The following is a 24,245-nucleotide window of genomic DNA, read 5'->3' on the forward strand; positions in this document are numbered from 1 at the left end:
TTGACCTGTTGAGTTCCTCCAGCTCTTTGTGTGTTTTACTCTGGATTTCCAGCATCTGCACAATCTCCTGGTGTGTGTTACTTTGATCAGCATGTTATCTTTGCAAGGGTTACCTGAAGGAGGAGAAACGGAGATGGAAGGAAAGAGACGGAGAGGGAAAATGAGGTAGAGATTGACAGGGAGAGTGAATGTAAATATGAAGTTGGAAGTTCATTTCAGGGTCTGTATCCTCTTTTTTTTGTTGCTTTGCTTTACAGCCAGAGAGAAACAGTTGCATAGCCGTTAGCACAGCTCGTGGCATCAGAGTTCAGAATTCAATTCCAATGTTCTCTGTAAGAAAGTTTGTACATTTTTTCCGTGTGCATGTAGCTTTCCTCCAGCTGCTTTGGTTTCCATCCACAGTCCAAAGATGCTCTGGTTAGTTGGTGAATTGGTCATTGTAAATTGTCCTGTTATTGGGCTAAGGCTAAATCAGTGGGTTTCTGGGTAGCGTAACTCAGTAGGCCGAAGGGCCTTTTCCACACTGTATCTCTGAACAAAATAAGCTTTTTGCAAACCTCTGGATACCAGCTACAATCTTCACACTATATAATTAGTGAGAGTTTCTGATTTGGGCAAGCAACGTAAGTCAGATCCAATGGAAAGGTCAAGGGAGGTGATGGTGAGAAAGAAGTGGATGTCAGCAGCATAAATAAGTGCTCTTTGGATTATTTCTCTCAGGGGAAATGCCCAGAAATTGTAACACACCTCACGCTGGCAAAAATGGTGAGGAGAGAGCAGGGATGGAGCTGCAATGTTGGGTAACCTGCTCTTTGTTGCATCGTACGCCTGCAATAGTTGACTCCCTAGTGATAGACTTGTACACTATGACAGTTACAGTGAGAATAGGCTGAGTGAGCTTCTTTGTTGTAGTGCTCAATGACTATCTACAGACATGTAATGCTGAGGCTTTATAAGGCATTGGTCAGACTACACAAAGTATTGTGAGCAGTTTTACCCCCTTTTCTAAGAAAAAATGTACTGGCATTGGAAAGGGTACAAAAGAGATTCACAAAAATGATCCTGGTAAGAAGGCGTTAACGTATGTTGAGCGTTTGATGTCTCTTGGCATGTACTTGCTGGAGTGTAGAAGGAGGGTGAACCTCAGTGAAACCAATCGAATATAATGGCCTAGATAGAATGGGCGTAGAGAGGATGTTTCCTATAGTGGGAGAATCTAGGACCGGAGGACACAGCCTCAGAATAGAAGAATATCTCTTTAGAACAGAGATGAGGAAGAATTTATTTAACCAGAGTGTGGTGCATCTATGGAATTCATGCCATGGGTAGCTGTGGAGGCCAAGTCATTCGATAGTAAAGCAGAGGTTGATAGGTTCTTGGTTAGTAAGGGCATCAACAGTTTAGGAAGGAGGCAGGGAATGGAGGTGAGACGGATAATAAATCAGCCATGATGGAATGCTGGAACAGACTTAATGGGCTTAATGGCTTAATTTTGCTCCTATGTCTTCTGGTCTTACGGTCTACTATTGTCTGGCTATATAATACCCTATATCCAACTGTATACAGTACCTAATGCTGTACCACTAACCAATGGCATTTAAAATGTTATCAGACTCAACTGTGGGTTAGATGTGCTTTAATATAAGTGAGGTAAAGACAGTCCACTCACAATCTGCATGCCAGGATTGCTAGCTGAAAGGGAATGAGAGGAGAGGATGTTCTGATAAAGCTAGGGCTATTCTCTTTAGAGTGTGGGTGTACAAGATGATAAGAGGCATAGATCAAGTGGATAGAAAGAAACTTTTTCCCAGGATGATTATGTTTAATTCAAGAGGACATACTTTTAAGCTGACTGGAAAAAAAAAGTATAGTTGGGGGTTTGGGGGAGGTCAGCAGTAAGTTGTTTATGCCTAGAGTAGTGGGTACATGGAATTCCCTGCAGGGGTGGTGGTAGAGGGAGATACATTACGGACATTTAGGAGACTCTTAGATAAGCACATGGATAATTAGAAAAATGTGGGCAGGGGAGGCTAAGTGGGAGAGAGGGGTTGGATTGATCTTAGAGTGTGTTAAAGGATGGGCACAATTTTGTGGGCTGAAGGGTCTGTACTGTGCTGTACTGTTCTATGTATGTATGTTATGTGTTCTTTGACAGTGTAGGTAGCATCTACCCTTTTAAGAGCACTCAAACTATCTGCTTCCACTTTCGGAGCTTCCTGCACTTTGCCCATTCCATCCTATTTGTCCGCACTCCAAAAGGATTGTGGCTGCTTCAAGCCTGCATGGCCAAAGAAATGACACGACTCGAGTAACACACACAAAATGCTGGATGAACTTGGCAGGTCAGACAACATCTATGGAATGGAATAACACCCAACATTTTGGGCAGAAACCTTTCATCAGGACTGGAAAGGAAGGGGAAAAATGCCAGATTAAGAAGGGAAGATGGACAAGCTAGAAGGTGATAGGGGAAGCCAGGTGCGTGAAGCCAGATGGGTGGAGGAGGGACGATGATGTAAGAAGCTGGGAGGTGATACATGACAAAAGAATTTAAGTGCTGGAGAAGAAGAAATCTGATAGAAGAGGAGAGTGGACAGTGGAAAAAGGGAAGGATGAGGCGAACCTGGGGGAGATGATAAGCAGGTGAGAAGAAAAAGTAAGAGGCCAGAGTGGGGAAATGATGAGGGAGCAGGGAAGTGGAATATAATTTCTGGAATTTGGAGAAATCATTGTTCATGTTATCAGGTTGGAGGCTACCTAGTCGGATTATGAGGTGTTGCTCCTCCAACCTCAGTGTAGCCCTGGCGTGGATGAAAAGGTGACCATGGGCCACATGTCAGAAATGGGAATGGGGGGATAGGAATTTAAATGATTGGCCACCAGAAATCCTGTTTTGCCTGCTTTGAATGATATGACTGCTGTATGCCCTGTGGCCATTATTCATTTGTGGGCATAGAGTCATATGACTCAAAATTAGATAGGATGAGAATCAGAGTCAGGTTTGTTATCACTGACCTGTGACATGAAATTTGTGGTTCCATGGCAGCACTACAGTGCAAGACATAATATTACTATAAATTACAGAAGTATGTAGATATAATGAGATGGAGTTCATGGGTTCATGAACTGTTCAGAAATCTGATGCTGGAGAGGAAGAAACTATTACTGAATCATTCAGTGTGGGTCTTCAGGCTCCTGTATCTCCTCCTTGATGGCAGTAAAGAGAAGATAGTGAGGGTCCATAATGTTAGATGCCACCTTCTTGAGACCTCGCTTGTTGAAGATATTCTTAACACTGAAATGGATTGTTTGCTGTACCAACCAACACATCCAAGGATGTGCTGCTGGCAGCCTGCAAGTGTCACCACACACTTTGATGGCAATGTGGTATGCCCACAATTCTCGGCAGAACAACGCAGAACACAACAAGCAACAAAGCAACACCAGCAAAACAAAACCCGTTCCTTGCAATCCTCTAACCCCAGGACAGGACACCTTCTCTGGCCTCCAGCTTTCAGTGGACTTGCACTTTCACAGACATTCGGCCTTCGACTTCTGCAGCAGATTTACAGTCACTTCGCACATTTGGCTCATATCCCTTTAAACCTTTACCCTCCAGTTTCTATCCGAGTGCCTTTTAATTGTACCTGCCTCAACCTGCTGGGTACCCGCTGTACACTTCCTCTAGCAGCTCATTTCAAATACTGACCACTCTGTGGGTGAAAAAATTCTGCACTACAACTTTCCCCATATTACTGTATTTGTGACTCTATGACTCCGAATGGAGGAGTTCGGCCATGCATACGGACCATTGGATGAAAAAGAAAGATTACGTCCTAAAGGAAGATAAAGTCAAAATTTAGGAAATTTAGAAAACATTTCAGAAGATCTTGCTCTTCCCAACAGTTGAGTTAATGGTATCCATGAAGTCAGCTGCTCAGAGTCAAAGTAAATTTGTTATCAAATTGTATGTCACCATATACTACCTTAGAATCATAGTGTCATAGAACACTACAGCACAGAAAGAGGCTCTTTGGCCCGTTTAGTCCATGATGTTCAATTAATCTGCCTAGTCCTATCGACCTGTGATTCATTTTCTTGTAGGCATTTACAGGAAAATAAATTAATACAAAAGAATTTATGTAAAACTATACATAACCAAAGACTAATAAATAACCAATGTACAAAGAAGACAAATGATGCAACTATATATATAAATAAATACTGAGAACGTGAATTGTAGAGTCCCGGAGAGTGAGTCTGCAAGTTGTGAAGTTATCAACACTGGTTCAGGAGCTTGATGGTTGAAGGGTAATAACTGTTTCTGAATGTGAGACCCTAACAACGTGGGATCTAAGGCTCCTTTACCTCCTACTCGATTGCAGCAGCAAGAAGAGAGCATGAACTGGATGGTGGATGGTGCTTTCTTTTGCAGCTTTCCTTGTAGATGTGCTCAATGGTGGAGAGGGCTTTGCCTGTAATATACCTGGCTGTATTCACCCCTTTGTGCAGCCTTTTCTGTTGCTGAGTATTGGTCTTTCCATACCAGTTAGGATGCTCTCCACTGTTGTAAAGAGAATTAACCAACCAACCTGTGTCATGGTCAAAGTCAATTTAATTTCAAAGTATGTATATGTCATCATATATTACCTTGTGATTCTTCTTTTTGCAGACATACACAGGAAAATAAAAAATAGAGTAGAATTTATGTAAACCTCTACATTACCAAAGACTGATAAACAACCAATGTGCAAAGAAGACAAATGATGCAAAAGTTTGGGCAGCCCTGGTTAAAATTTCTGTTACTGTGAATAATTAAGTGAGTAAAAGATGAACAGATCTCCAAAAGTCATAAAGTTAAAGATGAAACATTCTTTTCAACATTTTAAACAAGATTAGAGTATTATTTTTGTTCCGTACAATTTTAGAGTGAAAAAAAGGTAAGGAGCACCATGCAAAAGTTTGGGCACCCCAAGAGATTTGAGCCCTCAGATAACTTTTACCAAGGTTTCAGACCTTAATTAGTATGTTAGGGCTATGGCTTGTTCACAGTCATCGTTAGGAAAGGCCAGGTGATGCAAATTTCAAAGCTTTATAAATACCCTGAGTCCTCAAACCTTGTCCCAACAATTAGAAGCTATGGACTCCTCTAAGCAGCTGCCTAGCATTCTGAAAATTAAAATAAATGATGCCCGCAAAGCGTTTTCAGGAAGCCGTTTCCTCAGTTCGTAATGTAATTAAGAAATGGCAGTTAACAGGAATGGTGGAGGTCAAGTTGAGGTCTGGAATACGAAGAACACTTTCCAAGAGAACTGCTCGTAGGACTGCTAGAAAGGCAAATCAGAACTCCCATTTGACTGCAAAAGACCTTCAGGAAGATTTAGCAGACTCTGGAGTGATGGTGCACAGTTCTACTGTGCAGCAACACCTGCACAAATATGACCTTCACGGAAGAGTCATCAGAAGAAAATTTTTCCTGCATACTCACCACAAAATTCAGCATCAGGAGTTTGCAAAGGAACATCTAAACAGGCCTGATGCAATTTGGAAACAAGTCCTGTGGACTGATGAAGTTAAAATAGAACTTCTTGGCTGCAATGAGCAAAGGTATGTTTGGAGAAAAAAGGGTTTAGAATTTCATGAAAAGAACACCTCTCCAACTGTTAAGCATGAGGGTGGATTGATCATGCTTTGGGCTTGTGTTGCAGCCAGTGGCATGGGGAACGTTTCACTGGTAGAGGGAAGAATGGATTCATTTAAATACCAGCAAATTCTGGAAGCAAACATCACACCATCTGTAACAAAGCTGAAGATGAAAAGAGAATGGCTTCTGCAACAGGATAATGATCAAAATCCACAATGGACTACCTCAAGAGGCGCAAGCTGAAGGTTTTGCCATGGCCCTCAGTCTTTTTTAAACTGAGCAAGGAATAGGCTTCAAGCTGCTGTTTACTGCTGCCATGGAGAACAGAGACTTCATAGTCAGCGTGCTCCATAGGATTGCCAGAGGCATTGCGGCACAGTGCAGACCCCCATGGATTCAGAATCAGAATCAAAATCAGGTTTATTATCACCGGCGTGTGTCATGAAATTTGTTAATTTAGCAGCAGCAGTTCAATGCAATACATAATATAGAAGAAGAAAAAATAAATCAATAATAAAAACAATAAATAAATTAATTAATTACAGTATATGTATATTGAATAGATTAAAAATTGTGCAAAAAACAGAAATAATATATATTAAAAATGCGAGGTAGTGTTCATGGGTTCAATGAACATTTAGGAATCAGATGACAGAGGGGAAGAAGCTGTTCCTGAATTGCTGAGTGTATGCCTTCAGGCTTCTGTACCTCCTACCTGATGGTAATAGTGAGAAAAGAGCATGCCCTGGGTGCTAGAGGTCCTTAATAATGGACGCTGCCTTTCTGAGACACTGCTTCTTGAAGATATCCTGAGTACTTTGTAGGCTAGTACCCAAGAGGGAGCTGGCTAAATTTACAATCTTCTGCAGCTTCTTTTGGTTCTGTGCAGTAGACACTACCTCCACCCCCCTCCCCATACCAGACAGTGATGCAGCCTGTCAGAATGCTCTCCATGGTACATCTATAGAAGTTTTTAAGTGTATTTGTTGACTATTGGGTTTTGCTTGGTAGGAAGTAATGTCTTGCAAACCCTGCCAGAGTTGTTGTACATCCGATGTCGCCCTCAACCTTGGTCGAAATTGTCTCTTCGCCCTTGAAATAGCCCTCTGCAAATCATACCTGGTTTTCTGGTACAGACCTGGGTTGCCAGACTTGAATGCCACAGACCTTGCCTTCAGCAGACTTAGACTTACCTCTGCTCAACCACATTTAGGCAAGCTGGTCTTCTGTCACTCAGAAGAAGGCTATAAGCTGTTTCCTTCCATTGAAGATAAGGTCTTCCTTTCAATTCTAAACAAGGAGTTTGGCAAAGACAAGTCAAACAGTTTAGTAGTTCCCTTTCCTTTCTGTTCTTCACAACAATTCCTGCCAAACAATAGAGAACAAGCCCCTTGTTGAATGTGTCCCTCAGATGCATATTGAGAACTGGTGATAGTTGCACCTGGGTGGCAATGGAGAAGATGAAGCTCTATGGAGACAACAAAATAAGTAAAGGTCAAATTGAAAATAAAGTTTTCTGTCATACTATGAGAAAGGTGGCATGTTTCCTGCAATAACAAATCATATAGTCGGAGCGACGGTCATTTTCAATTTAATCAGTCACATAGATACAGGTTGCTGTTTATAGTTTTACTGTGGTGATTTTCAATTTGAGCGCAATGTGTTGTTATTCTGCACGAAGGCATTATTTCTTGGAAATTGGTTGGGTCACAGAGATGTAAACTTAGTTGACAATGTGAAGAGTGATGCTTCATCATCGCCCAGTGTTGTGGAGGTTGAGTGGTCATTACTGCTCACCCTAAGGGAAGGGACTGCATTGGTAATTGTACTGATGGATGACATCAGCTTAATAAACACAACATACATTGCCAGGTAATAAAGAGAAATAAGTTATCCAATGCAGAGATTTGACAACTGAGCTATTAATTGGAGCAAATTTTCCTTCACACAGAGTGAAACTCCATTGCGGTCAAAGGACATAAAACAGTACAGCACTGACACAGGCCCTTCTGCCCACAATGTTGTGCTGAATTAATCTCTTCTGCCTACATAATGTCTGTATCTTTCCATTTTTGTCATATTCATGTGTCTATCTAAATGTCTCTTACAGGTCTCTACTAGTCCTGCCTTTACCACGACCAAAGACAATGCATTTCATCTACCTATCATTCTGTGTTTAAAATTTTAAACACATCTTCTTTAAAATTACCCCCCTCTTAACTTAAATGCATGTTACCTGGTATTAGATATTTCCTGGGAAAAAGGTACTGTCTGACTACTCTATCTGTGTCACTCATAATCTTATAAACCTCTATCAGATATCCCTCCCCCTCAGCCTTCACTGCTCCAGAGAAAACAACTCAAGTTTGTCCAACTTCTCGTTAGAGCACATCCCTCCAAACCAGGCAGCATTTTGGTAAACCTCTTCTTCACCCTCTCCAAAGCCTCAACATCTTTCTTATAACGGGGTGACTAGATCTGTATGCAATACTCCAGATACGGCCGAACTAGAGATTTATGAAGTTTTATAAAGCTGCAACATAATAGTCAGGACAGAAAATTGCCCTCAATGAGATGAATTGTTAATGAAAAGGAAATCTTTACTGCAGCATATGGCCTTGTGCTAATGATGTTCAACTATGCAGGAATCTCGAGGCTATTCTGATGGGTCGTTGAGGTGATATGCAGCTAATGTTGAATGCATTTAAATGTATATTAGGAACAAATGCATTTTTTAAACTTTTATAGGGACAACATTTAATTAGAAAGTTGAAAAATGCTGCAAGTTATTTTCACATTACAGAAAGCTGGTGTTGGCTTCTCATCATGAGTATAGTCACTTCCTAACAACTTGGAACGGAGAAGCTGGTATTTCAAGAAGTAAAGCTCAGGTTTACCAGGGCAGAAAGTATGCTCTCAATGAGATGAATCCTTAATGGAAAAGAAACTTTACCAGCCTAGTGCCATCAAGGACATATATATGGAAAGATGCCAGAAAAGAGCCTCGTTCGTCAGGAAAGATCCCACCCACCATGCTCATGGACTGTTTCTCTCACTCCCATTAGGGAGAAGGCTACAGATCATTCCTGCCAGGACCAGCAGATTCAAGAACAGTTACTTTCCCTAAGAAGTAAGGCTGAATCAACACCTCTTTCCACTAACTCAGTCCTCCACACCCCCAACCATCACTACTTTATCAGCGACAAGAGAAAATCTGCAGATGCTGGCAATCCAAGCAACACATGCAAAATGCTGGAGGAACTTAGCAGGCCAGGCTGCATCTGATGAAGGGTCTCGATCTGAAATGTCGACTGTTTACTCTTTTCCATAGATGTGGCTGAGTTCCTCCAGCATTTTGTGTGTGTTACTACTTTATCACTTTCTGTCAGTCACCTTATATATAAACACTCCCCTGCCTAGCGTCATTGTATGGACATAAGATTAAGTTACGTACATGAGCATTTTTGTAGATTTTTATTATTATTGTGGGGTTTTTTATTCAAATCTGGAATAAGAAATATTTTGTTCTCCTTTATGCTTGTGTACTGGAAATGACATTAAACAATCTTCAATCATAAGAAAGGGACTAAAATGGTTCAGTTATGACCGTATGGTTTCTTTGTAAACTGAAACTATGTGGCAAATGAGCTGAGGTGGTTGACTTTTGATAAAGAGAAGCCATTTCCTCTGGAGAGACAATACAGAACAAGGGAGAGTAAACTGTTAAATTAGTGCACAAATATAGAAGGCTGTTGATATAAAGCCCTTTGTTGGATCAACGATTGTGGTCTCCTGGAACTCATTTTAACATTAAAATTGTGAACCACAAGCTATAACACTGAGATTTCTGGAGTGAGTAAAGTCCATTCAGGGGGAAGGACACCTAGGGGCGACTCGAGCAGCAGCAGTACTCTCAATGGATATAATTAAATATTCTTGTTTCAGTCTGATACAGCTAAAAAGCACAACTGCTTCCAAGGTCACTACAGTCAACTAAGACGTCTTAATGCATTTATGTAAACTATCACTGCTTAAAACTCAAGGAAATAACTCTGACTATGGACAGAAGAGCCCACGGATGAGGTATGGTTGTACATCAGGGTTACACGTGCTTTTAAGGAAACAGGGTTTTCAAAGCCCAATACCAACTATCTTGCTGGCAAACGCACAGTCTCTGATGAATAAAGTCAATGATCTCAGAGCTAAGGTGCTGAATCAGAGGGACATTAGGACCATGTGTGTCCTTTGTTTCACAGAATCCTGGTTAACCCTTTCTGTACTGGATGCAGCAATTCAGATCGACGAGTTTACTATACTATATAGATCTATAGAGTCTCTCAAAAGTGCAGGTGGAGGAGTATGCTTCAAGATCAACTCTTCTTGGTGCACAAGTACATCAGTGCCGTCCCAATTCTGCTCATCAGACCTGGAATAGCTAGCAGTTAAGTGCCATCCTTTTTACCTACCACGAGAGTTCTCTGGGGTCATTTTGGTAGTGGTATACATTCTACCTCAGGCCAATGTCAATCAGTCTTTAGATGATCTGAGCAATGTGAACAACATGCATGAAATAACACATCCTAATGCCTTCACCATTGTTTTGGGAGATTTTAACCAGGCCAGTCTAAAAAAATCACTAAGCAATTATCATCAACAGATCACTTGCAATACTAAAGGAAACAACTCACTGGATCATTGCTACACCACCATCAAGAATGCCTACCGTGCTATTCCATGTCCTCACTTCGGGAAGTCTGATCACCTGGCTGTACTTCTACTCCCTGAGTATAGGCAGAGACTGGAGACTGCAGCACCAGTAGTGAGGACCAAGAAGGTATGGACAAGGGAAGCACAGAAGCGCCTACAGGACTGCTTTGAATCAGTGGACTGGACTGTATTCAGGGATTCATCTTCGAACCTGGATGAGTGTTTGAGTATACTGCAGTTGTTACCGACTTCATTAAAACCTGTGTGGATGAGTGTGTGCCTGCAAAGACTTACTGCACATTCCCAAACCTAAAGCCGTGGATGAACCAGGAGGTACGTCATCTGCTGAAGGCTAGATCTGTGGCATTCAAGTCTGGCAACCCAGGCCTGTACCACAAAATTAGGTATGATCTGCGGAGGGCTATTTCAAGAACAAAGAGACAATTTCGAATGAGGTTGGAGGAGACATTGGATGCATGACAACTCTGGCAGGGTTTGCAAGACATTACTTCCTAAAAGCGAAATCCAATAGCATGAATGACAGCGATACTTCAAAACCAGATGAACTCAATGCCTTCTATGCCTGCTTTGAAAGGGAGAATACAAATACAGCTGTGAAGATTCCTGCTGCATCTGATGACCTTGTGACCTCTGTCTCAAAGGCCAATGTTAGGCTGTCTTTAAAGAGAGTGAACCCTCGCAAGGCGGAAGGTCCCTTATGCAGTATCTGATAAGGCTCTGAAAACCTTCAACCTCTCACTGCTAAGGGCAGAAGTTCCCACTTGCTTCAAAAAAGCAACAGTTATACCAGTGCCTAAGAAGAATAACGTGAGTTGCCTAAATGACTATCGCCCAGTAGCACTCACGTTGACAGTGATGAAATGCTTTGAGAGGTTGGTCATGCCTAGACTGAACTCCTGCCTCAGCAACGACCTGGACCCATTGCAATTTGCCTATCACCACAATAGGTCAACAGCAGATGCAATTTCAATGGCTCTCCACATAGCTTTAGACCACCATGCTGTTCATCAACCATAGCTCAGCATTTAATACCATCATTCCCATAATCCTGATTGAGAAGTTACAGAAACTGGGCCTCTGTACCTCCCTCTGCAATTGGATTCTCAATTTCCTAACTAGAAGACCACAATCTGTGTGGATTGGTGATAACCTATCCTCCTCACTGATGATCAACACTGATGCACCTCTGGGATATGTGCATTAGTCCACTGCTCTACTCTGTATGCACCCATGACTGTGTGGCTAGGCATAGCTAAAATACCATCTACAAATTTGTTGATGATACAATGATTGCTGATAGAATCTTAGGTGGTGACAAGAGGGCGTACAGGAGTGAGATATGCCAACAAGTGAAATGGTGCCACAGCAACAACCTGGCACTCAATGTCAGTAAGATGAAAGAGATGATTGTGGACTTCCAGAAGGGTAAGACGAAGGAACCAATTCTCATAGAGGGAGCAGAAGTGGAGCGAGTGAGCAGTTTCAAGCTCCTGGGTGTCAAGACCTCTGAGGATCTAGCCTGCTCCCAACATATTGATGCAGTTATAAAGAAGGCACGACAGCGTCTATACTTTATTAGGAACTTGAAGAGATTTGGCATGTCAACAAATACACTCGAAAACTTCTATAGATGTACAAAGGAGAGCATTCTGAGAGGCTGCATCACTGTCTGGTATTATGTTACTGCACAGAACTGAATGAAGCTGCAGAGGGTTGTAAATTTAGTCAGCTCCATCTTGGGCACTAGCCTACAAAGTACGCAGGATACCTTCGAGGAGGGGTGTCTCAGAAAGGCAGCATCCACTATTAAGGACCTCCAGCACCCACGGCATGCCCTTTTCTCACTGTTACCATCAGGTAGGAGGTACAGAAGCCTGAGGCACACACTCAGTAATTCAGAAACAGCTTCTTCCCCTCTGCCATCCGATTCCTAAATGAACATTGAATCCTTGGACACTACCTCACATTTTTAATATATATTATTTCTGTTTTTTGCATGATTTTTAATCTGTTCAATATACATATACTGTATAAAGTATACTGAATAAGATTTATTTATTTATTTATTTATTATTATTATTTTCTTCGATATTATGTTAGCTAATGCTCTTAATAGTGGAGTGAAGGGATATGGGGAGAAGGCAAGAAAAGGGTACCGATTGTGGATGATCAACCATGATCACAGTGAACGGTGGTGCTGGCTTGAAGGGCTGAATGGCCTACTCCTGCACCTATTGTCTATTGTCTATGTATTGCATTGAACTGCTGCTACTAAGTTAACAAATTTCACGTCACATGCCAATGATAATAAACCTGATTCTGATTCTGATTCTGAGAGGTGGACTGGGTTAATATCAGCTTCACTCTCACTAAATAGCAGAACATGGTTCAGGGACAAAATAACCTCTTCCTCACAGTCAAAGTCGAGTTTATTTTGAAATGCACAAGTACATGTAAATACAAATGTAATAAAATCTTACCTGTAGCAGCATCATTGGCAAGTAACATCAGATATAGTATGCACCATTCACAATAAAACATAAATTATAGATGATTTTATATCAAAAAACACTATTAGAACAAAAAAAAACACAACAAAACACAAACCTGCCAGAGGGACTTCAAAGATGTTATGTTTTATTGGAGTTGTATAAGTCATTGATGATGTCTAATTTGGAGCATCGTGTACAGCTTTAGTCACCTACCTACAAGAAAGATGTCAATAAGATGGAAAGACTGCAGAAAACATTTACAACAATGTTTCCAGTATTTATGGACCTGAGTTACAGAGAAAGGTTGAATAGGTTAGGATTTATTCCTTAAAATGTAGAAGAATGAGGAGATATTTGATTGAGGTATACAGAACAAAATTATGAGAGTATAGATGGGTAAATGCAAGCAGGCTTTTCTCACTGAAGTGGAGTGAGACTAGAAAGACAGGTCATGGATTAAGGGTGCAAAGTGAAGTGTTGAAGGAAAACATGAGGACAAACTTTTTCCACTCAGAGAGTGGTTAGAGTGTGGAACCAGCTGCTAGTGGATGTGGGTTTGATTTTAACATTTAAGCAAAATTTGGGTAGGTATATAGATGGCAGAGTCATGGAGGGATATGATCTGGGTGCAGGTCGATGAGACAAGGCAGATTTTTACTTCAGCATGGAGTAGATGTGTTGAAGGGCCTGTTTCAATGCTGTGGTGTTCTATGACTCTGATGGCTGTATGACTTTTCTCAGTTGATCGTCCATTTCCCTCTACAGCTGCTTCATGATCTGTTGAGGACCTCCAGCACTTTATGTTGCTCCAGATTTCCAGCATCTGCAGTCTCCTGTGCCCCCAAATAAAACCAATCCATTTTAGTAAAACATGATCAAAGTTGTCATAGAATTGCTTAACTGGAGCAATTAGGGTTGTACAGGTTGACTGAAGAATCCAATGGCTGAAGGAAATTAGCTGCTCTTGAACCTGGTGATGTGGGAGTTCAGGCTTCTGTACCTCCTGCCTGATGGCAGCTGCATCTCTGATGATGGATGTTGCCTCCTTGAGGCAATGTCTCCTGTAGATACAATCAGTGGTGGGAAGAGATGTGCCCATGTTGTATTGGGCAAAGTCTATGACTCTCTGTAACTACTGAATTCTAAATCCACCAAATTATGTGGTAATCTTCATTTTAATTCCAACGAAGTCCTGGGAACACTACAATGACTTGAAATTGATTTCAGATATTTTACTAACTCAAATCTAATTTGCTTGTACAGCAGAACATAAAATATTACAGCACAGATCTTTTAAGCTAGTCTAAGCACCCTTTCCTTCCACGTAGCCTTCTATTTTTCTGCTATCCATGTGCCTATTTAAGAGTTTCTTAAATGTCCGTAATGTATCTGCCAATGTGTTCCATGCACCCACCACCTCTGTGCAAAAAACATACCACTAACATTCCCTCAACATTTTCCTCCAACTGCCTTAAAACTATAACCCCTCACATTAGTCATTTCCGTCTTGCAAAATAGTCTCTGGCTTCACTTTAAAAACGCAATCACAAGGAATTCTGCAGAAGCTGGAAATTCAAGCAACACACATCAAAGTTGCTAGTGAACGCAGCATCTCTAGGAAGAGGTACAGTCGACGTTTCAGGCCGGGACCCTTCGTCGGTCCTGACGAAGGGTCCCGGCCTGAAACGTTGACTGTATCTCTTCCTAGAGATGCTGCCTGACCTGCTGCGTTCACCAGCAACTTTGATGTGTGTTGTCTGGCTTCACTTGATCTACACTCAGTGGCCGCTTTATTAGGTACACCTGCTCATTAATGCAAATATCCAATAAGCCAATCAAGTGGCATCAACTCAATGTTTTAAAGCACACAGACATGGTCAAAAGGTTCAGTTGCTGTTCAGATCAAATATCAGATTGGGGAAGAAATGTATTCTAAGCAATGTTGACTATTGAATGGTTATTGGTGCAGACAGGGTGGTTTGAATATTCCAGAAACTGCTGATCTCCTGGAATTTTTATGCACAACAGTCTCTGGAGTTTACAGAGAATAGTGCAAAGAACAAACCTTGAAGTGGATGGGCTACACCAGCAGAAGACCATGATCATACTCTCAGAGGCCACTTCATTAGTTACAGGACATACCTAATAAAATGGCCACTGAGTTTACTATATACCTCTTATATGTACACTCTTCGTGTAAATCTCTTTTTTAAAATTCTCCCTACAATCCCATCAACTGTGCACCCACCCCCAGACTCCACTGCTCATCTTTCATTCCAGGGGCAATTTACAGCGGCCAATTAGCCTTTCAACCTTTGTGTCTTTGGGTAGTGTAAGGGAACCGGAGCATCGAAGAGGAGCTAACCCGATCACAGGGAGAGTGTGCAAGCTTCATGCAGACACCACTGGAGGTTGAGATTGACCCCAGTGAGACAGCAGCTCTGCTCGCTGCGCCACTATGCCACCTGTGTTTCTGCCACAAAGAATCAGCATAGAAGTGAGGAACTGTGCTGCATTATTAAAACATCTCAGTGTTCAAATGAGTTCATTTAAACAAGATAATATAAATTGCTTCATTGCTGCGAAATGGCTTTGATATGCACACTGTGGCTTTATTAGATACCCCCTGTGCCTAATAAAGTGGCCACTGAGTGTATGTTTTGATGTGTTGTGCATTCAGTGTTGCTCTTCTGCATACCATGGCAGATGCAATTTAATGTGGATAAATGTGAAGTTATCCACTTTGGTGGCAAAAACAGGAAAACAGATTATTATCTGAATGGTGGCCGATTAGGAAAAGGGGAGGTGCAACGAGATCTGGGTGTCATTATACACCAGTCATTGAAAGTGGGCATGTAGGTACAGCAGGTGGTGAAAAAGGCGAATGGTATGCTGGCATTCATAACAAGAGGATTCGAGTACAGGAGCAGGGAGGTACTACTGCAGTTGTACAAGGCCTTGGTGAGACCACACCTGGAGTATTGTGTGCAGTTTTGGTCCCCTAATCTGAGGAAAGACATTCTTGCCATAGAGGGAGTACAAAGAAGGTTCACCAGATTGACTCCTGGGATGGCAGGACTTTCATATGATGAAAGACTGGATCGACTAGGCTTATACTCGCTGGAATTTAGAAGATTGAGGGGAGATCTTATTGAAACGTATAAAATCCTAAAAGGATTGGACAGGCTAGATGCAGGAAGATTGTTCCTGATGTTGGGGAAGTCCAGAATGAGGGGTCACAGATTAAGGATAAAGGAGAAGCCTTTTAGGACCGAGATGAGGAAAAACTTCTTCACACAGAGAGTGATGAATCTGTGGAATTCTCTGCCACAGGAAACTGTTGAGGTCAGTTCATTGGCTATATTTAAGAGGGAGTTAGATATGGCCCTTGTGGCTAAAGGGATCAGGGGGTATGGAGAGAAGGCAGGTACAGGGTTCTGAGTTGGATGATCAGCAATGATCATACTGAATGGCGGTGCAGGCTCAAAGGGCTGAATGGCCTACTCCTGCACCTATTTTCTATGTTTCTATGTTTACCACTGTTGTAACACATGGTTATTTGAGTTACTGCACCTTCCTGTCAGCTTGAACTAGTCTGGCCATTCTCCTCTGACCCCTCTCTTTAATAAAGCATTTTTGCCTACAGAACTGCCACATACTAGATTTTCTTTTTATTTTTCTCACCATTCTCCGTAAACTTTAGAGACTGTTGTGTATGTAAATTCCAGGAGATCAGCAATTTTTGAGATAGTCAAACCACACTATCTGGCACCAACAATCATTCCATGGTCAAAGTCATCTAGATCACATTTATTTTTCCACATTCTGATGTTTGGTCCGAACAACAACTGAACTTCTTGACCATGTTTGCATGCTTTTATACTTTGAGTTTCTGCCACATGATTGGCTGATTAGATATTTGCTTTAATGAGCTGGAGTACAGGTGTCGCTAATAAAGCAGCCAATAAGTATATAATTGTGACAAGTCTGTGGAATTAATAATGTTTAGAATGAGGGGATATGAGAACATGCTGTGAACCTGAGGCGAGTAATCTCACACAAAATTCTAGAGGAACTCTGCATGTCAAGCAGCATCTAAGGAAGGGTAGAATCAGCCAAGATTCAAGATTTAAGATTCAAGTTTATTCATCACGTGCATATTAAAATATACTATGAAACATACCGGAACGTCTTCTGTACTCTTTTCCACAGATGCTGCCTGGCCTGCTGAGTTCCTCTAGCACTTTGTGTGTGATACCTTGAAATGTGTCATTTATGTGAACAACTCACCCACCTGAGGGTGTGCTGGTGTAAATGTTACTACACATCACTCCCACCCATGCACATACGCAGCCAACGTTTCGGGACTGGAAAGAAAAGCAGAAGCAGTTCATCACCATGGATGTAAGTGCTACTGGATGATAATCTTTGAGGCAGGTTGCCAGATTTGTCTTAGGCACGGGTATAATTTATTTATTTATTGAGCTACAACATGGAATAGGCTATTCTGGCCCTTTGAGCCGTGCAGTCCAGCAATCCCTTGATTTGATCCCAGCCTAATCACAGGACAATTTACAAGGCTAATTATCCTACCAACTGGTACATCATTGGACTGTGGGAGGAAACCTGAGCACCCGGACGAAACCCACACCGTCACGGGGAGAATGTACAAACTCCTCACAGGCATCAGTGGGAATTGAACCCAACTCGTTGATACTGTAAAGCGTTGTGTTAACCACTACACTACCGTGCCATCCTATGCTCTCATATTGGCCTCAGAGGGAGAAATCACAGTCTTTGGGGACTGTGAAATTTTGTGAAAGTGCCTCCATATTTTGACTGTCAATGCAAGAATAACATGTTCCACTTTGTATGTGAGATGGATTTCCAGAGATCACATCTGGACCTCTTTTATTTTACTTGCTCCAGACCTTTATACCATTGATCTGACCCTCAGCATATTGCAGATCTCATCGTTCATCCAGGACTTCTGGTTAGGGAAGACACTGAACAACCTTGTGGAAACACACTTACCTACGACTGTTTTTATAAAGTCCGTAACAACTATGATGTATTCATTCTGATCCACTGATGTGTCCTTGAACATGGCCCAGTCCACAGACTTGTAGCAATCCAATAATCATTCCTCTGTCTGCTGTGACCACCTCTTCATTGTCCATATCTCTGGAACCTTGCTCTTTATCCTCTGCCTATATGCAGTTAGGAGGAGGCCAGTCAAGTGATCCAATTTCCCAAACTGTTATAGGCATGGAACAGTAGGCATTCCTAATCATAGTATAGCAGTGGTTGAGTGTGTTTGTAACCCTGGTGCTGCAGGTGATATGCTGATAATAATTGGGCATGGTTCCTTCAAGCAAGCCTGATTGAAGCCTGCAACAAGGATTTGAAAGGCGTCGGGTAGGCTGTTTCTTGTCTGCTGATGGCAAGACTCAGTACTTCGAATGCCTGCTTAACATTGGCCTTTGTTGGTATGTAAACTTTGTCAGTCAAGGTAACAGAGGAGAACTCTCTTGGTAAGTAAAATGGTCGGAATTTACTCATAGGGTGTTTCAGGTTGGGAGAACAAATGTGCAACAACACCGCTGTGTCCGAGCACCACAAAGAGTTCATCATGAAACACAGATCCTCACTTTTAGCCTTCTCAAAATCAGCATCCCGGTCCATCCTATGTATCAAAAAGCCTTCAGGTCTTACCAACATATCCAGTATGTCCAGAGTCAGCCACGTCTCCTTGAAACAGCGAATGCAGCAATTCTGCGTTTCCATCACATACAGCAATCTTACCCTTAGATTTTAAGACTTGTTCTCCAATGACTGTACATTTGCTAACAAGATGCTGGGTAGAAAACTTCTAATTCTCCAGCATTTTAGCTTGGCCTGGAGTCCTCCCCTCCTACCTTTCTTTTGCCGTGGTGATATACCTTCATCTGCTAAAAGGTGCCATACCTGCTCTTAACTTGAGAGTTAAGTTCCCGAGTCCTTCAGGGAAAGTGAAGAGGTGATAGACAGGAGCTACAGGGAGGTAGTCATTCCTAGGCTACAGGAGTCAGTAGTCATCCCTAGGCTACAGGAGTCAGAACACTGGGTCACTGTCAAGAGAGGGAAGGGAAATGCCCGGATAGTGGAGAGCACCCCTGTGGCTGTCCCCCTCAGCAACAAATATCTTGTTCTGGATGCTGTTGAGGGGGATGACCTGAGAGGGGACGCCCACGGTGACCGGGTCTCTGGCACTGAGCCTGGCGCTGTTGTGCAGGACAGAAGGAGGGTGAAGAGAAATGCGGTAGTCGTGGGGGATTCCATAGTCAGGGGAACAGACAGGAGATTCTGTGAACCTGACAGAGATACCCGCATGGTGTGTTGCCTCCCAGGTGCCAGGGTACGGGATGTCTCGGATCGGGTCCTGAATATTCTAAAGGGGGAGGGTGAGCAGCCAGTTGTCTTGGTACATGTTTGTACCAATGACATAGATAGGACAAAGGAGGAGGTCCTGAAGAGAGATTTCCAGGGGTTAGGAAGGAAGCTGAGAAGCAGGACCTCCAGGGTAGTAATCTCGGGATTGCTACCTGTGCCATGTGCTAGCGAGGGCAAGAGTAGTCGGATCAGGCAGATGAATGCCTGGCTGAGAGACTGGTGTAGGGGGCAGGGCTTCAGATTCTTGGATAATTGGGATCTCTTCTGGGGGAAGTATGACCTGTTCAAAAAGGACAGGTTACACCTGAACCCGAAGGGGACCAATATTCTGGCGGGAAAGTTTAATAGAGCTGTTAGGGAGGGTTTAAACTAATTTGACAGGGGGATGGGAACCGGAATGATAGAGCAGAGGAAGGGGAAAACAGAAATAAATCTAAGATAGTGAGCAGTAAAGATGTTAGGAAAGACAGGCAGGTGATGGGGCAAATGTGTAGCCATTGGGATGAGTTGCAGTGCAATAAAGTTGCAGTGAAATCAAAGCAAAAAGTATCAAATACTGGTCTTAAGGTGTTGTACTTAAATGCACGCAGCATAAGAAATAAGGTGGATGATCTTGTTGTACAGCTACAGATTGGCAGGTATGATATTGTGGCCATCACTGAGACCTGGCTAAAGGATGCATGTCTCTGGGAGCTGAACGTCCAAGGATACACGGTGTATCGGAAGGATAGGAAGGTAGGCAGAGGGGGAGGCGTGGGTTTATTGATAAGAAATGATATTAAATCATTAGAAAGAGGTGATATAGGATCGGAAGGTGCAGAATCTTTATGGGTTGAGCTAAGGAATAGCAGGGGTAAAAGGACCCTGATGGCAGTTATTTATAGGCCTCCAAACAGCTGCAGGGATGTGGACTACAAATTACAACTGGAAATAGAAAAGGCTTGTCAGAAGGGCAGTGTTATGATAATTGTGGGGGATTTTAACATGCGAGTAGATTGGAAAAATCAGGTCCGCACTGGATCTCAAGAGAGAGGATTTGTAGAATGTCTGCGAGATGGCTTTTTAGAACAGCTTGTTGTTGAGCCCACTAGGGGATCGGCTGTACTGGATTGGGTATTGTGTAATGAACCGGAGGTGATTGGAGAGATTGAGGTGAAGGAACCCCTAGGAGACAGTGATCATAACATGATTGAGTTCACTGTGAAATTAGAAAAAGAGAAGCCGAAATCTGATGTGTCGGTGTTTCAGTGGAGTAAAGGAAATTACAGTGGCATGAGAGAGGAACTGGCCAAAGTTGACTGGAAAGAGACACTGGCGGGAAAGACGGCAGAGCAGCAGTCGCTGGAGTTTATGCGAGAAATGAGGAATGTGCAAGACAGGTATATTCCAAAAAAGAAGAAATTTTTGAGTGGAAAAAGGATGCAACCGTGGTTGACAAGAGAAGTCAAAGCCAAAGTTAAAGCTAAGGAGAGGGCATACAAGGAAGCAAAAATTAGTGGGAAGACAGAGGATTGGGAAGTCTTTAAAACCTTACAAAAGGAAGCCAAGAAGGTCATTAAGAGAGAAAAGATTAACTATGAAAGGAAACTAGCAAATAATATCAAAGAGGATACTAAAAGCTTTTTCAAGTATATAAAGAGTAAAAGACAGGTGAGAGTAGATATAGGACCGATAGAAAATGATACTGGAGAAATTGTAATGGGAGATGAGGAGATGGCAGAGGAACTGAACAAGTATTTTGCATCAGTCTTCACTGAGGAAGACAGCAGGATACCGGACACTCAAGGGTGGCAGGGAAGAGAAGTGTGCGCAGTCACAATTATGACAGAGAAAGTACTCAGGAAGCTGAATAGGCTAAAGGTCGATAAATCTCCTGGACCAGATGGAATGCACCCTCGTGTTCTGAAGGAAGTAGCTGTGGAGATTGCGGAGGCATTAGCGATGATCTTTCAAAAGTCAATAGATTCTGGCATGGTTCCGGAAGACTGGAAGATTGCAAATGTCACTCCGCTATTTAAGAAGGGGGCAAGGAAGCAAAAAGGAAATTATAGACCTGTTAGTTTGACGTTGGTCGTTGGGAAGTTGTTGGAGTCGATTGTCAAGGATGAGGTTACAGAGTACCTGGAGGCATATGACAAGATAGGCAGAACTCAGCATGGATTCCTTAAAGGAAAATCCTGCCTGACAAACCTATTACAATTTTTTGAGGAAATTACCAGTAGGCTAGACAAGGGAGTTGCAGTGGATGTTGTATATTTGGATTTTCAGAAGGCCTTTGACAGGGTGCCACACGAGGCTACTTAACAAGATAAGAGCCCATGGAATTACAGGAAAGTTACATACGTGGATAGAGCGTTGGCTGATTGGCAGGAAACAGAGAGTGGGAACAAAGGGATCCTATTCTGGTTGGCTGCCGGTTACCAGGGGTGTTCCACAGGGATCAGTGTTGGGGCCGCTTCTTTTAACATTGTACATCAACATTTGGATTATGGAATAGATGGCTTTGTGGCTAAGTTTGCTTATGATACGAAGATAGGTGGAGGGGCCGGTAGTGCTGAGGAAACAGAGAGTCTGCGGAGAGACTTGGATAGATTGGAAGAATGGGCAGAGAAGTGGCAAATGAAGTACAATGTTGGAAAGTGTATGGTTATGCACTTTGGCAGAAAAAATAAACGGGCAGACTATTATTTAAATGGGGAAAGAATTCAAAGTTCTGAGATGCAGCGGGACTTGGGAGTCCTCGTACAGGATTCTCATAAAGTTAACCTCCAGGTTGAGTCGGTAGTGAAGAAAGCGAATGAAATGTTGGCATTCATTTCTAGAGGAATAGAGTATAGGAGCAGGGATGTGATGTTGAGGCTCTATAAGGCGCTGGTGAGACCTCACTTGGAGTACTGTGGGCAGTTTTGGTCTCCTTATTTAAGAAAGAATGTGCTGACATTGGAGAGGGTACAGAGAAGATTCACTAGAATGATTCCGGGAATGAGAGGGTTAACATATGAGAAACGTTTGTCCGCTCTTGGACTGTATTCCTTGAAGTTTAGAAGAAAGAGGGGAGACCTCATAGAAACATTTCAAATGTTAAAAGGCATGGACAGAGTGGTTGTGGCAAAGTTGTTTCCCATGATGCGGGAGTCTAGTACGAGAGGGCATGACTTCAGGATTGAAGGGTGCCCTTTCAGAACAGAAATGCGAAAATATTTTTTTAGTCAGAGGGTGGTGATTCTATGGAATTTGTTGCCACGGGCAGCAGTGGAGGCCAAGTCATTGGGTGTATTTAAGGCAGAGATTGATAGGTATCTGAGCAGCCAGGGCATCAAAGTTTATGGTGAGAAGGCGGGGCAGTGGGACTAAATAGGATAAAATGGATCAGCTCATGATAAAATGGCGGAGCAGACTCGATGGGCCGAATGGCCTACTTCTGCTCCTTTGTCTTATGGTCTTATCATGAAATCACTCTATAACTAAAAGGAAAGCATGGTGGGGTAGTGCTTAGCACACACCCTACAGTGCAAGTGAGCCAGGTTCAATTCCAACCTTGTCTGTAAGTAGCTTGTACTTTCTTCCCGTGTCTGCATGAAGTTCCTGTGGATGCCACGGTCTCCCTTCATATTCCAAAGACACACAGGTTATTAGGTTAATTGGTCACATGGGTATAAATGAGTGGTGTGGACTCGTTAAGCTGGAAGGCATCTCTAAATAAGTAAATTGCAGCTATATTTCTCTCTTGAACTAGACTGAATTCTACAACATTTTTCAATGTCCTCTCTAGAAATACCATGCTTTTGATAGTTGCCCCTCAGGTCCCTTTTACATTTTTCACCTCCCATCTTAAGCTTGTGCCCTCTAGTTTAAGAATTCTCTGCTCTGGTGAAAAGACCATTCATCCTCTTTTTACAATTCATGTTTTTATAAACTACCATCAACTGCCTTTGCTCTAGGGAAAACAGTTTCAGCCTCTCTGAGAAAAGAGCAACATAATTATGTTATGATTCCAGTGGCTGCCTCCTTTCTGCTCTTTCATTTCAGATGAAGGTACCTCTACAGCCACCTGAGGACCCACCAACAGACAACCCATTAGGAGAACATATTACTCAACTTGAGTGATTGCACTACTTAGCAACCCAAATCATCAACTGCTCAGTTCACTTCACAGATGCTGCCTGATTTGCTGAGTTCCTCAGCAGTTTGTTTTATTATCTTAAACCTCTTGAAGCCTTTCTGCTTTTCTGTTGCTTTGTACTTATGACTGTGAGCTCTGCAAGTAGAGCTCCAATGTCATGTTAAAGTTTGTCGACAACACCGCTATCATTGGCCGAATCAAATATGGCTATGGGTCAGTATATTGGAGGGAGATTGAAAATCTGGTTGAGTGGGGCCACAACAACCTCTTGCTCAATGTCAGCAAAACCTAAGGACTGATAAAGGGACCAATAAAAACAACAGGAATTCTGCAGATGCTGGAAATTCAAGCAACACACATCAAAGTTGCTGGTGAACGCAGCAGGTCAGGCAGCATCTCTAGGATGAGGTACAGTCGACGTTTCGGGCCAAGACCCTTCGTCAGGACTAACTGAAGGAAGAGTTAGTAAGAGATTTGAAAGTGGGAGGGGGAGGGGGAGATCCAAAATGATAGGAGGGGGAGGGATGGAGCCAAGAGCTGGACCAATATCCTGGTGGGAAGGTTTAATAGAGCTGTTAGGGAGGGTTTAAACTATATTTGGCAGGGGGATGGGAACCAGAATGACAGAGCGGGGGGCAGTGGGGGTGCAGGGGAAACAGAAATACATCTAAGGTAGTGAGCAGTAAAGATGTCAGGAAGGACAGGCAGGTGATGGGGCAAATTTGCAGCAATTGGGATGAGTTACAGTGCAATCAAAGCAAAAAATATCAAATACTGATCTTGAGGTGTTATGCTTAAATGCACGCAGCATAAGGAATAAGGTGGA

This window comes from Mobula hypostoma, chromosome 2 (assembly GCF_963921235.1).
Source record: "Mobula hypostoma chromosome 2, sMobHyp1.1, whole genome shotgun sequence".
Lineage (NCBI taxonomy): Eukaryota > Metazoa > Chordata > Chondrichthyes > Myliobatiformes > Myliobatidae > Mobula > Mobula hypostoma.